Source organism: Thermobia domestica, chromosome 4, assembly GCF_964235325.1.
Source record: "Thermobia domestica chromosome 4, izTheDome1.hap1.1, whole genome shotgun sequence".
In the NCBI taxonomy this organism is placed as follows: domain Eukaryota; kingdom Metazoa; phylum Arthropoda; class Insecta; order Zygentoma; family Lepismatidae; genus Thermobia; species Thermobia domestica.
The window spans coordinates 85,842,405-85,858,991 of NC_137457.1; positions in this window are offsets into that span (position 1 = coordinate 85,842,405).

Genomic DNA, 16,587 nt, shown 5'->3' on the forward strand with positions numbered 1-16,587 from the left:
TTTAATGTTTCTACCATTTAGGCAGTGTCCCCATTGTTCCGGCTCTGGCGGCGCCCCTAATTGTGTACAAATGAAAATTTGACCTGCACATTTCTGTACAAACGATTGCGACAATTTGTGATTGAATTGAATATGGTGGGGGCTTCCACTTAGGCAGCCCCACACTTTTTCATTCTGTAGGCGCCCCTAATTGTGTTCATACTCCATAGTGTGTGACATATTTTTTTAATGTTTCTACCATTTAGGCAGTCTACCCATTGTTCCGGTTCTGGCGGCGCCCCTAATTGTGTACAAACGAAAATTTGACCTGCACATTTCTGTACAAACGATTGCGACAATTTGTGATTGAACTGAATATGGTGGGGGCTACCACTTAGGCAGCCCCACACTTTGTTTTCGTTCTGCAGGCGCCCCTAATTGTGTACAAACGAAACTTTTTCCTGCACATTTCCGTACAAACGATTGCGACGATTTGTTGTTGAATTTGACACAGTGGGGCTACCATTTGGACAGTCCCCCGCTTTGTTTTCGTTCTGGCGGCGCCACTAATTGTGTACAAACGAAAATTTTGCCTTCACATTTCTGTACAAACGATGTACAAACGAGACCATTTCCGATTGAGTCTTGAAAGGTGGGGGAGGAGGCTGTCGAAATGGACGTGAAAAGCAGTACTGCAAAAATACATGTAATTCATATTGAGCACGATAGGAAGCAATGTTCATTTTAGAATTTCCAGGGTGGGGGAATTGAATAAACGATGGCTGAATATAGTACTGTGAAAATTCTAGTAACTCAGATTGTGCACGATCGCGAAATACCATAGAGGGAATTTCGAAGCTCTAGGCCCAAGAGCCACCTTTATCATCATCACTGACTGCCATTTCAATAATGTGTTTTATGGTTTTATGTCCGTGTTCCCATCCTTTCGCTCCCCCTCCAACTGGATACTTGATACTTTTTCTATTCCAAATTTTTGTGCTGGTTTTCTGCCGAAAATTTGAGTTTTGTACACTCATCTGTTTCGAGTTAGTTAATTATTTAAGTTAAGGACTCCCTTTCTGCATCGAGGTTACATAAGACGTTGACTCAAAGATTATGATGAAATTCAAACACAGTAAATGTCCAAATTTTGTAAGCTCTATAGTGATCAACGTTCAAATCGGAAATGACCGATTTTTACCACTTCCAGTTGGCGAATCACCTCCATTAAGGAACTCCCTCGAGAGGAACTCCCTAAATTTAAAAAATCCCATTCGTCCAAAGTTATCGTGTGAAGCAACGGCCGCTCGTATGTACGTACTAATATCTATAAGCTCCACTACGCGTTCCCAATTAATACTTCATATACTCCCGCCACACACACACACACTAGCATATGTACACACGAAAGTATACTTGGTAGTATCCACACGCTTACGCCAGAAACTAGAAACACATAGAGACAGACAGACAGACAGACAGACAGACAGAGAGAGAGAGAGAGAGACAGAGAGAGAAAATCTTGTTGCATCTTTATACACTGAATGCACCATTACTCACAAAATCACTTAAAAAAGAAAAAGGAAAAAAGTTGTAAATGAAACTTTCAAAGATTGGAGCCAAAGCTGCGTGTAACACATGAAATTGTTCCATAATGATTCATTCGTAATATGATATATATGGGTTTCTTAATGGTAGTATAACAAAATGCCTTCAAATTGACCACAAAATAAAAAGTGAAATTTACTTCTGAAATTTTGTAAAATCGAAGTCGGTGGGTATTATGGGAACAGTCTACAATAAAAATATATGCAAATCAATATTAATATACTTCCCGTTTTCCAGTGGGTGCAAGAAATCTTCGAATAGTGATTGATGTGATAATCATTAGCTGATGTAAATATATATATATAACTTCTTGTAATGTTTTTTCCTGCGTTTGGCGCGGGAGACCCTGCTTCGATTCCCGGCGGGAGCTGATGTGGTTCGGATTCCACGTTAATCATTAGGTTGTAAAGAGACCATCTTTATACAAGTCCATATTTATACATATCATCGACTCAACACAAAATTCTCAAACCTGCTCCTGAGATTACTAACGTTGACAGGTAAACGAACCAAAAGGACACTCACCTGAGTCAAAGCATTTACTTCTATATTCATTACTTCCTTGTTGTAACATCGTGTCGTGGATAAACGAACGAAACGGACAATGTCTTGTAGTAGCCTGATTATGAGGGGCCAATGAGGTCGAACCAATTGAGAGAAGCAATTGATCTAACAAAGCAATTAAAAGCGTCGCGTGTGAGGCTGTTAAAGGGTGAAAGTTCTGAAGGTCGCTACCACTGTTTCTTACAAATTACAACTACAAATACTTCCTCAATAACAGCAAAGCAATAGTTAATTAATCTTTCGATGTAAAGTCAGCTAGCGACGTACAACAGAATATTGGTGTTAATAACATCAGGCAGTGAACTCTTGAAGGCTGCTTGGCTTCAATTCATGGTTGGTTGAATTTCCACATGAAATAAAGCGGTGCTAGCTTGTCCTTACTTCATATAATATTTATAATATAATATTATATGAATTATATATATATGTAGTATATAATAATATATAGTATATATTAACGCGTGTGTTTGTATTATCTCGATAGCCTTTAAAAGGAATATACTCAAACCGGTATAACTAATACTAACTAATACTGCTTTGTTCCATCTTCACTCCCACTTCTACTAATTCTGCGAGGGACAGATTTATAGCTTTAACGATGAATAAATGGGACAAAATCAGTAATATACATAAGGAATCGAGTTCCAACAATTAACTTGACGTAGCATTAACAAAATTCTTCTCTTACTTCTGGTCTGTACCAAAACCGAAGTGGTAGAAACGAGCTAAAATTGTGTTTTGAATAATGGTCATAACAATTCAACAGTAATAAGAAATAACGAAAGCTTTTTTTTTTAAATTGATTTTTATTTTCGTAAGAAGCTCTATATCACACTTTAAAAATGCTGAAAAACAAGAGGAATAACACCACCACTACTCGTTATAAAAAAATCTACAAACAAATTGTGACGAAAGGCTTACTATTTTATTGGTCTATAAGGTGATATATCACCACAGTCGCTATGGACAGTTTTAATTTTTCTGTTGGGTACTCCCAGTTTTGAAATAGATGATTCCTGTTTTACTCATTCATTTAACAATTCATCCCAAGAACTGTCATAGACTTTACGTTTTCTCTCCACAGTCGATCAATTTTATACCAAATTTTTCTTTGTAGCATTGGGATCAGGAAAATTTTCAGACCATGCGATATGTGGAATGTTTAATTTGTATTCTCATAATCGTTCCTTCACAGTCCAATTTTCGTCTTGATACTGGCTCTCTGGGATATGACCATAACGAAGGAACTGAGCAAATAGCAACGCCTCATTCTCTATAAATTACGGAGCATTTTTATTATGTGTACCTGTGTGAAGATAAACGAGCTTGCAAACAATAGCCTTTTAAATATCCTACCACAATACAACACTATCATCTTCTGTTATACAGTTTTTTTCTTAATGGTCAGCTCAAAACTGTCTGGAGGAAATGCCATTTAAGTAATGGTAGAATTTTTGATTCGCCTGAAAAGATGATGTGTTACTACTGGTGTTTTGTCGGGTCGTGGTGTTCAATATAACGCTGCTAATATTTTACCGCTGTGGGGAGTTTATATTCATTTACAGAAATCTAAACTCTGTTCGTACATTATATCAACTGATACAACTGAAGTAAAAAGTAAATAGATAAATAAAGTGGGAGATGAAGGGACGACATGCATTTTTTCTTATATGTGGGAGTTAGCTTTGAGTATCATAGTAACGCGACTGCATATATCACTACATCATGCAGTTAGAGTCGCATTGTTCGCTCAGAGATTAACTGACTATGAGCTGTATTGTATTCTTTAATCAGTTCCGGCTGATTTTGTAAAGTTTACATTTGACAAGTATTCCTAGATGTCGGTCGCGGTAGAAATTGATTGGTTCAATGCCACTTCAGCAACTACAATATTGATGTCTGCCAGGTTCCCAGCACTCTTCATGAACAAAACAGACCGTTGATTTGAACAAAACAACAAAATGCTCCACCTATAATAAGGTGTAACCATGTTGAGATTCGAAGACAATGATACACTTCTTGGCCACTTGGTCGCATCAATTCTTTCGTTAATGTTGAAGCTATAATGTAGTGATATTCATACAACATACACATCTCACCAGCTGCAAATATTAAAAAATCATCGCAAGGAACATATATGTGCTTTATACCTTTTTTCTTTATACTTGCAAGTAAAGGGTCCAAACGGATGAATCGTGTTGCGGGAAGAGACATAGTGCATCTGATAGAGAATGTGGAAATATGTATATGTACAAAGTTATAGCGAATGAGCGCCATAAGAAACGTGTGGGAGTCAACATTGGTGGGAAAAGGGCAATACTATGTTATAGAAATACATCAAATAAACTGTTGAATCGTACAAATAATGGAAGATAGAAAATGCAAACGGTGGTAGTTCCAAATATTGACAATAGAAGAATGAGCAGAGTAGATCACTAACCTTTGCTGCCATCTTGAAATACGCCATTTTGAAATTTGGGTTTTTTTTAAATGGAAGGTGGTCATGCGGCACACGTGTTAACACTGTGCCTTGTTGGGGTATGCAATGCTGGTGTCCGTTTTGTCATATCTCTAACTACTGACGAATTACGTCATGCTTCGGATATCATTGCAACACATGTTTGAAACGACTACGCTGTGAAAAACAAACAAACGGAAAACCACTTTCAGAGCGGAATAGATCTCTTCGGCATTAATATATGAAGCAAATTGGAAATTGTTAGTATTTTCTTATTTCCTTTCCAAAATAGTGTTTTTTCTTGGCCCAAAAATGGCATTGAAATTCATTTTTTGTAAACAGTCCCAGTTTCCAAATTTCAACACAAAGACAACTGTTAATAAAAGGAGAAGGGGAAGAAGTGTCCTCGCCGAGCGAAGAGGGTTCGTCGCGAGGAACAGAAGTGAGTAGATATGAAGAGTGCGCGGGTGGTTTTGTGTAGTGCGTAAAATTTGCATTTTAACATAAGCAATCCAATTTCTCATCATGCAGATTGCAATACAACAATTGTGTATCAAGAACGATCAGCGTATATGCTTATTCGGTAATCTAGAGCAGTAGTACAAGACAATGTGTTTTAATCACGTAAATTTCGTGTTTCAATTATAAAACAAACAAACAAACAATCGATCAAGTGAAACAATAGATTCAAGTTACATATTTAGTTAACTTTATTAATTTACAATTAATATTCACATATACTTTATCTTTAATTGATTTATGTATGTTACTCCACTTATTATATATGTTATACATTAAATTACTATTGAATGCGAATGCGATCATTATTCAACTCGCGTATCCGTGGATGAACCTCCTAGAAAATACAGTTCTGTTTATAATTTAACAGTCGTCCTCCAACTATTGCTCATCAATCACATATACCAAATATAAAGAACGTTGGTCCTACCAGGGTCGGATGCACGAGTGGAGAGAACTAACTAGTGTGTGGACAGTTTTGTGTTAACAAATAAATTCAGTGACAGTAAAAATAGCAACATGGTCGCGTACGTGAGCGTCGGGTAGAGTATTTCCCGCGCGTCGGTGTCTGTGCGATGGAGCCACATCACACCCAGACAGAGAGAAGAGGCACAGGATTACAACAGCAGACCAGTATCCAGACAGCAACTTTACAACCAAAGGTCAGTAAATATTTATCTGGCTCGTCCTGTATTTTCCTTGCTTGTTTAAATCAAATTTAGAAATGAGTGAGACACAACGCATTTTAAGCCAACACGCTGCGAACAAAGGGAAAATTTCGCGCATACAGTTACTTATAAATGAATTTGATTAACCCAACAAAATGGGGAAGACATTAAAGCACGGGTGGAGCATCGGGACAGAGTGTGGCTAAAGCTGCAAGAATTACAAGATGCCATTGATATCAAGCAAGAGGACGACACGGACAACACGGGGGTAGAAATCGAAAACTTGTATTTCGGTGTAAAGGCACAATTACAAATGCTTCTGTCGAAACAAGAACACAAGAATCAGTCTTCAGAGCATCACGCATCAGGATTTATACACACACAGAAATCAAGTGGCCCGCGATTTAGATTCCTCACTTCGACGGGGATTACAAACAGTGGCTTCCCTATAAAGACACATTCAGATCACTTTTACACAATAATAAAAACATCGCCGCTATTCAAAAGCTGCAGTATTTGAGATCATCTTTGAAAGAGGAAGCGCTCAAATTGGTACAGAATCTGCTCATCACAGAAACGAATTATACGGTAGCATGGAAATTACTGTCACACAGGTACTCAAATAAACCACTAATAGCTGCATCGTACATTCAAGATATCCTAAATATTCGTCAGGAGCTAAAAGAAAACGCTGCAGAACTCAGGGAGTTTGTAAACACCGCGGCAAGCAACATGAGCTCATTACCAGCGCTCAAAACAGATGGTCATCTATTTGACATCATTCTTTTCCAACATTTTGTGTCACAATTACACAATAGCAGTAGAAAAGCATGAAAACTACGTAAGATTGAAACAACATTTCCCACGCTTGACGAATTTCTGTGATTTTTGGAGAAAAGATGCCAAGGGTTGGAAATAATGACTGCGAACACAAATGAAGTAAAGGCGGCAAAAGTACACCAATCGTAAACAAAGGGTGTAAAGAGCAATCATACGAAGGCGTATGTGTCCACAGTCTCTTGTGCATGCCAGTTTTTCAAGGAAGCTTATCCTATATTTGCATGCCAATCATTTATTAATGCGAGTGACAAACAAAAGAGTGAGTGCGACCGCAAGAATAATGTCTGTATTAAACGTCTGGGGGAAAATCGTCGAGCAAGCGAATGCAAATTAAGTTCGTGCAAAAAATGCGGCAAGAAGCATAATACATTGTTGCATTGTAATAAACAATCAAGCGGGTCATCGTCTTCAAAGGGAAGAAAGACGGAGACTAACAGAAGCATCGAGAAGCCCAATAGTGCTCAAGAGGAGTAAGGAATGTCCAGGGAACATATTGTAAACTTAAAAGGTTTGCATACGTCACAGGTGTTACTTTCCACGGTCTTGGTGAAGGCTAAGGAAAGCAATGGACAGTGGATTACATGTCGAAGCCTCCTAGACTGCGCATCCCACAGCCACTTCATTTCAGAAACATTAGTCTAACGTCTGCGTCTCAAGAAACACAGAAGACATATTCCCATCCAAGGCATAATTGATGCTGCGTTAGAAGTACGGTTTTGTGCCGACATCGCAGTACATTCAGTGGTAACGTTACATCAGGCAAACATCAGTTGCATCAGTTGCTCTTACCTGCGGAAAGAATGGCCTGCAAGAGTTTCAAGAGTTGGAAGAATATAGCACTGGCGGATCCCACTCTCAACGTTCCAAGGAAGGTCGACTTGTTGGGTGCTGAAGTATTCTTCAGTATACTCAAAGCGGAACGGAAGTTGCTGGGAGAAGAGCTTCCGGTACTACAAGACACACAGCTGGGTTGGGTCATCGCAGGAATCATCCCATCAGAATGGCCCAGTAAGAGTCCAGTGACGTCATTCTTCACCAGAACAGACCACAATCTTCACAATCAACTTCGTCGTTTTTGGAAGCTGGAAGAAGTGTTCACCAACCCACGGACCGCCGAAGAGTCAGCATTTGAAATGCATTTCCGGAAAAAAATTGTGCATGGCGTGACAGGCAAATTTGTGGTTCGTTTGCCATTGCGAGAAGACCGATCTGTACTTGGTGACTCATTTCAAGAAGCAACAGTTAAAATACAACCACTGGAGCGGAAACTGAAGCGTCAACCCGAGTTACAAGGGGCATATGTAAATTTTCTGCAGGAATACGAACAACTGGGACGCATGAAAGAAATTCAAGAATCGCAGCTAAGAGAAGAAAAGAAATTAACAGCCTTTTACGTATCGCTTTACGCTGTGTTCAAACCCAGCAGTAAAACAACGAAGGTCCTTATAGTGTTCGATGCATCAGCTAAATCTACAAGTGGCAACCACTAAATGACATTATCATGGTGGGTCCTACGTTGCAGCAAGATCTGGTTTCCTACGTATTGCAATTTCGTGCCCACCCTATAGTGTTTACTGCTGACGTAGAAAAACTGTACCGCGCCACTAGAGTACATCCCGATGACACATTGCAACGTATTATATGGCGAAGATCACCTGAAGAACCAATTTCAACATTCGAGCTTCGGACCGTAACCTATGGCATGGCTTCATAATCATTTTTAGCTATATGCTGCTTGCAAGATCTCTTCGGCATTAATATATGAAGCAAATTGGAAATTGTTAGTATTTTCTTCTCATCTAAAAAACTGTTTTTTCTTGGCCCAAAAATGGCATTGGAATTCATTTTTTGTAAACAGTCCCAGTTTCCAAATTTCAACTCAAAGACAACTGTTAATAAAAGGAGAAGGGGGAAGAAGTGTCCTCGCCGAGCGAACAGGGTTCGTCGCGAGGAACAGAAGTGAGTAGATATGAAGAGTGCGCGGGTGGTTTTGTGTAGTGCTGAAGTATTCTGCGTAAAATTTGCATTTTAACATAAGCAATCCAATTTCTCATCATGCAGATTGCAATACAACAATTGTGTATCAAGAACGATCAGCGTATATGCTTATTCGGTAATCAAGAGCAGTAGTACAAGACAGTGTGTTTTTATCACGTAAATTTCGTGTTTCAATTATAAAACAAACAATTAAACAATCGATCAAGTGAAACAATAGATTCAAGTTATATATTAGGTAACTTCATTAATTTACAATTAATATTCATATATACTGTATCTTTAATTGACTTATATATGTTACTCCACTTATTATATATGTTATACATAAAATTACTATTGAATGCGAATGCGATCATTATTCAACTCGCGTATCCGTGGATGAACCTCCTAGAAAGCACAGTTATGTTTATAATTTAACAGTGGTCCTCCAACTATTGCTCATCAATCACACATACCAAACATACAGAACAATTCTTCTGTCCATTCTTCTTTTGCCAATATGTGAAATTAGTACCGATGGTATTGTCTTTCTTCCACTATTTTTACGATTCAGCAGTTCATTTAATGTATTTCTATAACACAGTATAGCCCTAGCCCTTTTCCCGCCAACTTTGACCCCCTCCCCCTCTGTTTCTTATTTCGCTCAGCCGCTATAACTTTGCAGATACTCATATTTCCACATTCTCTATCAGACGCACTATGTCTCATCCCTCATCTCGATTCATCCATTTGGACCCTTTGGTAGGTATTAATCATTTATCTTGATACCCTTTGATAAATTTAAGCTAATGAACCAATATTCTTAAATTTATACTGCTCAGACGTACTCTGAGACAATAACAAATCAATAATGTCACACAAACTAAACTTTTTGAAATTGCATTATGTGATATAAGTACAAATTTTAAATGCGCATTTCAATTTTTAACTTACAATAAAACATGTATTAATCATTTTTCAAAACGACGCTGTTACAACATTAGAAAATGCACATTTCTTTAGTAGTAATATTACTAGTAACGCGGACGTAACAATCCACGTGTAAATTACTGAATTGTCTAACACTATGATCATAATATGATTAATTAAAATGAACAGGAATAGAGTTACATTGTATTTTATGAGTAACTTTATTTCTAAGGCCTTATTTCTAAAAATATCATAAGTAACTACCTCTTCCATTTCAATAGGTGATTCCTCAATACAAATTTTAGATCGCAATACAATCTTCAGCAATTTCACATTGCAAAATGTTTTGGAGACTGCTATATTTCCAACATTGTTGAAGTTACATCGCTCTAAAAGTGGTTGTAATTATACGTAAAGAATGTATTTTTTGATACTATGATGAAAAATAAACAAGAACAAAACTTCAGTTAATTTCAGTTTAGCGTCCCTTTCAGCAGCGTAGATATGTGAGATGGGGACCTTGTAACGCTCCTCTCCGCCTTCAACTACTACCTCGAACAAGGAATGTCTAAACACCGGGGAGTAATGGCATCCTATTTTCAAGTCTAAATTAATAAAAGACAATTGAAACATTAAAAAGGAAATGATTATTCCACTTATTAAGCTTTCTCCTTTATAAGCACAAAAAGCAAATGACCATTTGCTAGAAGTTACAAGAACGATATTTTTAGGAAATTAGAAGCCCTCCGAACAGTATCTTTGTTATCTCGGATTAAGCATGCGACCACTGAGTCACTATGAAAGTTTAAAAAATAAGAAAGGTTATGGAAGGCTATATGCATTCGACAGGTCACTTACCAAACGATTTATCTATGCTTTCACAAGCCTTCTGACTAGAAGTTTTAGTTCTCAAAATTTGCACCATGCTGTCACTAGGCCACTAATAAAAAAATAAGAAAAATATGAAAAAAAATGATACTGAAGGCTACAGACGTTCAAAAGGTCTCTTAAACCCGGGTTAACTATAACTTCACGAGCCTTCTGAATGGGCCTTTTTTCTCTTCCAAGAAAATGAGCATGCAACCACTACGCCACTATGAAAACTAATAATAATGGGAAACGTCACAGAAGGCTATAGCCATTCAAATAAGGCCTTAGTAATGCTAATAAATAAATATCAAGCCTTCTGATAACGGGCATGTCTGTCCCACTATTCCGTGACTCATTCAACACTACTTTTCACTATCCTTTCTTTTTTTTTAAAAAAAAAATAATGCACTGTCAGTTTCACTCCCGAACATTAAATAATAAACTTTCAATATATAAACATTGATATTCCGCGGCATTCAAAAACCTTTTTGTTCTTTCCACTCTCATTCAACATAACACGTACTGCCACTATCAAGCCAGCGACACAAGCAGACCATAACGACCACATGAAGAAAAGGAGATCCTCATTCCACTCCGAAACTAAACCGTAAGACGTGGTTCATCCTTGCACACCGTCCGAGGTAGCCAGAGAGTCAGAAACCACGCCTCCTACGACCCGCGCGCAATCTCCCGCAACGACCCTTACATTGGCGCTGTCTCTATACCCTTTACTTTTTTTAAAGAATACAACCAAATTAAAGTTTACATAATCGTTACATTTCTTCAATACATTTTGTTAGGATATTGATCCTTCTGTTAAACCATAATTATTATTCTTTATATCTTCCTTTCTTTATTTTTCTTCTTCTTGGAAAGAACCATCCTAAAGGAGAGAAAGAAAAAAACAATCGCCGTAAGATGGTCTCTTTACAACCTAATGATTAACGTGGAATCCGAACCACATGAGCTCCCGCCGGGAATGGAACCAGGGTTTCTCGCGCCAAACGCAAGAAAAAATATTTCAAGAAGTTATATATATTGTCTATGAAAACATAAAGTCTATGACAGTTCTTGGGATGAATTGTTAAATGAATGAGTAAAACAGGAATCATCTATTTCAAAACTGGGAGTACCCAACAGAAAAATTAAAACTGTCCATAGCGACTGTGTGATATGTCACCTTATAGACCAATAAAATAGTAAGCCTTTCCTCACCATTTGTTTGCAGATTTTTTCTTATAACGACTAGTGGTGGTGTTATTCCTCTTGTTGTTTCAGCATTTTTAAAGTGTGATATAGAGCTTCTTACGAAAATAAAAATCAATTTTAAAAAATGCTTTCGTTATTTCTTATTACTGTTGAATTGTTATGACCATTATTGAAAACACAATTTTAGCTCGTTTCTACCACTTCGGTTTTGGTACAGACCAGAAGTAAGAGAAGAATTTTGTTAATGCTACGTCAAGTTAATTGTTGGAACTCGATTCCTTATGTATATTATTGATTTTGTCCCATTTATTCATCGTTAAAGCTATAAATCTGTCCCTCGCAGAATTAGTAGAAGTGGGAGTGAAGATGGAACAAAGCAGTATTAGTTAGTATTAGTTATACCGGTTTGAGTATATTCCTTTTAAAGGCTATCGAGATAATACAAACACACGCGTTAATATATACTATATATTATTATATACTACATATATATATAATTCATATAATATTATATTATAAATATTATATGAAGTAAGGACAAGCTAGCATCGCTTTATTTCATGTGGAAATTCAACCAGCCATGAATGGAAGCCAAGCAGCCTTCAAGAGTTCACTGCGTGATGTTATTAACACCAATATTCTGTTGTGCGTCGCTAGCTGACTTTACATCGAAAGATTAATTAACTATTGCTTTGCTGTTATTGATGAAGTATTTGTAGTTGTAATTTGTAAGAAACAGTGGTAGCGACCTTCAGAACTTTCACCCTTTAACAGCCTCACACGCGACGCTTTTAATTGCTTTGTTAGATCAATTGCTTCTCTCGATTGGTTCGACCTCATTGGCCCCTCATAATCAGGCTACTACAAGACATGGTCCGTTTCGTTCGTTTACCCACGACACGATGTTACAACAAGGAAGTAATGAATATAGAAGTAAATGCTTTGACTCAGGTGAGTGTCCTTTTGGTTCGTTTACCTGTCAACGTTAGCAATCTCAGGAGCAAGTTTGAGAATTTTGTGTTGAGTCGACGACATGTATAAACATGGACTTGGCCAATGTCAGTTTTGGCTAATCGACCACGCTCATAAAACTCTGTGGTGTCACCATCATTTCATTTTGACGTCAGAGCGACAGTCAGGTCAAAAGCAATTGAGAGAGCACGACCTTGGTCTTTTGGATGTCAAATTCGACGCGAGACACATGGGAGTCTCCCTGCCTTTGGTCCAAGTTTCAACATGGACTTCATCAGGACAACCCAACCTGCAAGTCACTGCAAATTCGAGGACAGATCACCTACGAGTAAGAAGGAGTAGAATGGAACGACTTCGAATTAGGGTGAGACTGTTCAAAATTAGTTGATATTCCTTTGCTCTGCCATCTATTCCTCAACGCCCTTATTGCTATCAATTCTCAATGAAAAATGCATTGGTTATTTTCAGATTATTTTAACACTAAATTCATATTCATTACCTTGTCTAATTTTGCACATGGTTCTGGTCCCCTAAGACTAGTGGTGGAGTCGCCCCCATTTAGTATGTGCTTTATTGCTATAAATTTGGTATTCTTATCCGGCATCTCTTAGGTGCCTCTCGTTTCTATCCCGACAGTTCATTGGTGGCGGAACATTATGAATATAGGCTCTAATCTCAACGGTTTGAGAGCCATAATTTGTAATTACCATTGAGGTAATAAACCATTTTTAATTCTTGTTACTTATTACTCACCCTGTATTTATCCTTCAGAGGTGGGACATAGAGAATTTAAAAGCTGATGAAATAGGCTTCCCAAAGGTACGGGACGTGTGACAGTGGTGTCTGTAGAAGCAAAGAGGTAGGGGAAGTTTGGGAATCAGTGTTTCCACCCAATTTCCTTACAATAATCTCAACTTTCTCGCCACAAACCTCTGACCAAAACTCCTTAGGAACATCACTACTTTCCGTTAGAAATTAAAAGAGATTAACCATTGTTGGGTTCCACCTAATGTGTAGAATTTGGCAGTTGACAATATATTCGGTCATTTGATTTAGGTATATGATATTTGGAATAGTAAAATTGTTTCTTGGACTTTAGATATTAATAGAAATAAAAGCAAATAGATGATACACTACTCCTTTGGATTTTGAAAATAACTCTTCTTCTCTTGTGCTGTTCGTTCGTAATTGGATTCGTTACAGAATGAACATATCAGTTAACAATGTAGCAATACGACAAACCACAGTGTGTGAAGGTATTCCTGATAGAGATAAGTGAACACGCTAGTTAAGCAGCACATTGTTTTGGCCAATGCTCTTTGAAAAACTATATTTGCAAACACTGTAATGTATGAACGGGCCGTAAACAACATTAATGTTTAAGTGACTGATATGTGTAAATACGGGGTCAGATATTATTTTTTCTACCCAATGGGATTTCTAAGTGCAATTGTCATGTATTCATTTTTATAACGATTCCTAAAGACCAGTTTTTTTATAAACGATATCGACAGCCCAAACGGGGTTGGAAAAATTTATCCAAGGTGTGTCATAGTTAAAATGCTTAAGCATGAGCAAGGGTAGGGTGAACACTTAGGTAGAGGGGATTCTTTTGAATCGTCAGGGATTTTCGCAAATCATTAACCTATATTTTATATATAAATGACTTACACCAGAGTTGCTAAACAACAGCTCGCAGGATAGCGCAACGTGAGCTTAATCGCCTTTTAACTCATTTGAATGTCAAAATTTTTAATGAATTAGTAGCTGTATTATCTATATTAATGAATTAGTAGTTATATATATTAGTAGTTTTTGTGAAATATAAATATTAGATAGAGTTGTCTAACCAGTATATGTACTTTTACCTAATCATTGGAATTTCTTTAAGTGTCTAACAGATCTTTTATGTGTTTATTAATGAAAGTATACTTAGTATTGACATTTCATTCATATATTTCAATATATATCGTGTTAGTATATGCTAATGATTTCTATTAAATATTGTACAGCTAGAGTGAAAAAGCTGATCAAAATGCGTATATATATACATATATATAAAAGTGTCAGATAAAATCATTCCGTTTTCATGTAGTATAAGTTGGTTACTTCTAACATTTTCCCTCTCCCAGTACTTTTGGCAAATATTCTTTAACAGAGAAGGTTAGTGCAAATACAATTCTAAAGTGAGATTCGGCAGAGTCCTCTGCCCATAGGCTTTTATGACATTTAAAATTAAAAAATATTTACAACTGAAACTACAACTCTTCTATCTTATAATGTCCCCATGCTAGGGTATGTAATCCATCTTCTAGAATATATCTCTTATCATCTACACAAGTTAAAGTTAACTTATTTACGTCTATACTGCACAAAACATGTTTATAACTTCTAATCAAATTCATTTTCTTATAATATTCTTTTTGATTGAATAAACAGTCTTTATAATCGTTAATTGTAAGTTCTCTACTTATAACATTTTTCTTAACTCCTTTTGCTTTTTTCAACATTTATCATTTCCGAACTTGATTGAATACATTTTTTATCTTAAGCCAACAAATTCTTTTATGATTGTTCCTTTAAGTTCAACTTTCATCTTACCAAGTATTTTCTTATTCACCTGTGGTATCTTATACTTGTTATCTTTAGAGTAATCGCTCGTATCGAAGTAATCAATATAATTTTCAGGTCCTCATACACATCTTCTGTTTGAATATGGTATATATAGCTATCGGTATCTGTATAACATAGTTCTATTTTGTCTTGGTATTTTGGCTTCATCACAGTATAATGGAAGACGTACATTAAATATTTTGATAGGTCTAAGATACCCATCCCAATATATATTGGTTTATTGAAAGTTAATTTTTTTATTCTTTATTATTGCACATAGATTCTCAGAATAAATAATTCTATCTTTAAAAATTGGTTTAGCAACTAGTTTTTCTACCCTTGCTGGATCACATTCTATTTTCATACGTTTACATCTCTTTCTAATATTTTCCATAGTCTCTCCAAAAACTGAATTGTTCATTAGCTTATAAAAGTCTTTCTCAAAGTCATTTATTGCTCTAGTTCTTATCTGTGTGTTTAAATCTATATATTTCTTTAACGAATCTGATTGTTCAAACTCTATTACTCGATGAATTTTCTTAAGTTCTAATCCAAGTGATAAACATTGTATAAGTTTCGATAGTGAATTACACATGTTTCCTTACCTTATAAAGTTGTTAACAGTTTTGATTGTTTAGAACCAGGTAGATACATGTTTTGAGGTGACAATGTGTAGTGTTTGTTATAGTCATGTAATTCTTTAGGATATTCAACATCAACTTCTAAAATGTAACCAGTATCAGAATCATCAGGTATATTTGTGGAATCCGTTTCTCTTATCTCTTCTTCACTTAACCATCTAAATCCCTTAAATCGTAAGTATTGACGCATTGCCCACCCATACAAGTTTTTAGCATCCAAGTACAATAAGTAAGAATCTTCTTTATTTCCAACATGACCTTCCATATATTTGTTGTTTGCTTTTACATATCTTTTACTACATTGTGAAATTCCACGTTTTAAGCCTTTCTCTATCATCAAGACCATATTGTAATCTGTTGGTAACTCTAGTTTTATATGTGTCGACTTTAACATTGCATCCCAAGCTAAACCTGGTACTGTCATGTACCAAGTTGGATCAGACCATAAGCTTAAAGACATGTTTCTCTATAGTTCTCAAACACATCTGCTAATAACAACACATCAGTTTTTAAATATAGGTCATGGTACTGTCCGAGAAAATTATTTTTAAAGCTTTTCCACACTTTCTTGGTTTTTTTATAATCCTCATCACTTATATTTGTGTTTGTAGGCTTGTTGAAGAATGATTCCTTTGGGGGTAATGGTCTCTGTCTAAACTTATTCCAGTCACTAACACAATCGTACGGGTAAACACCTTTTCTTGCTACAAGGTTAAATTGTTCTTCAATAGGGTAGAAG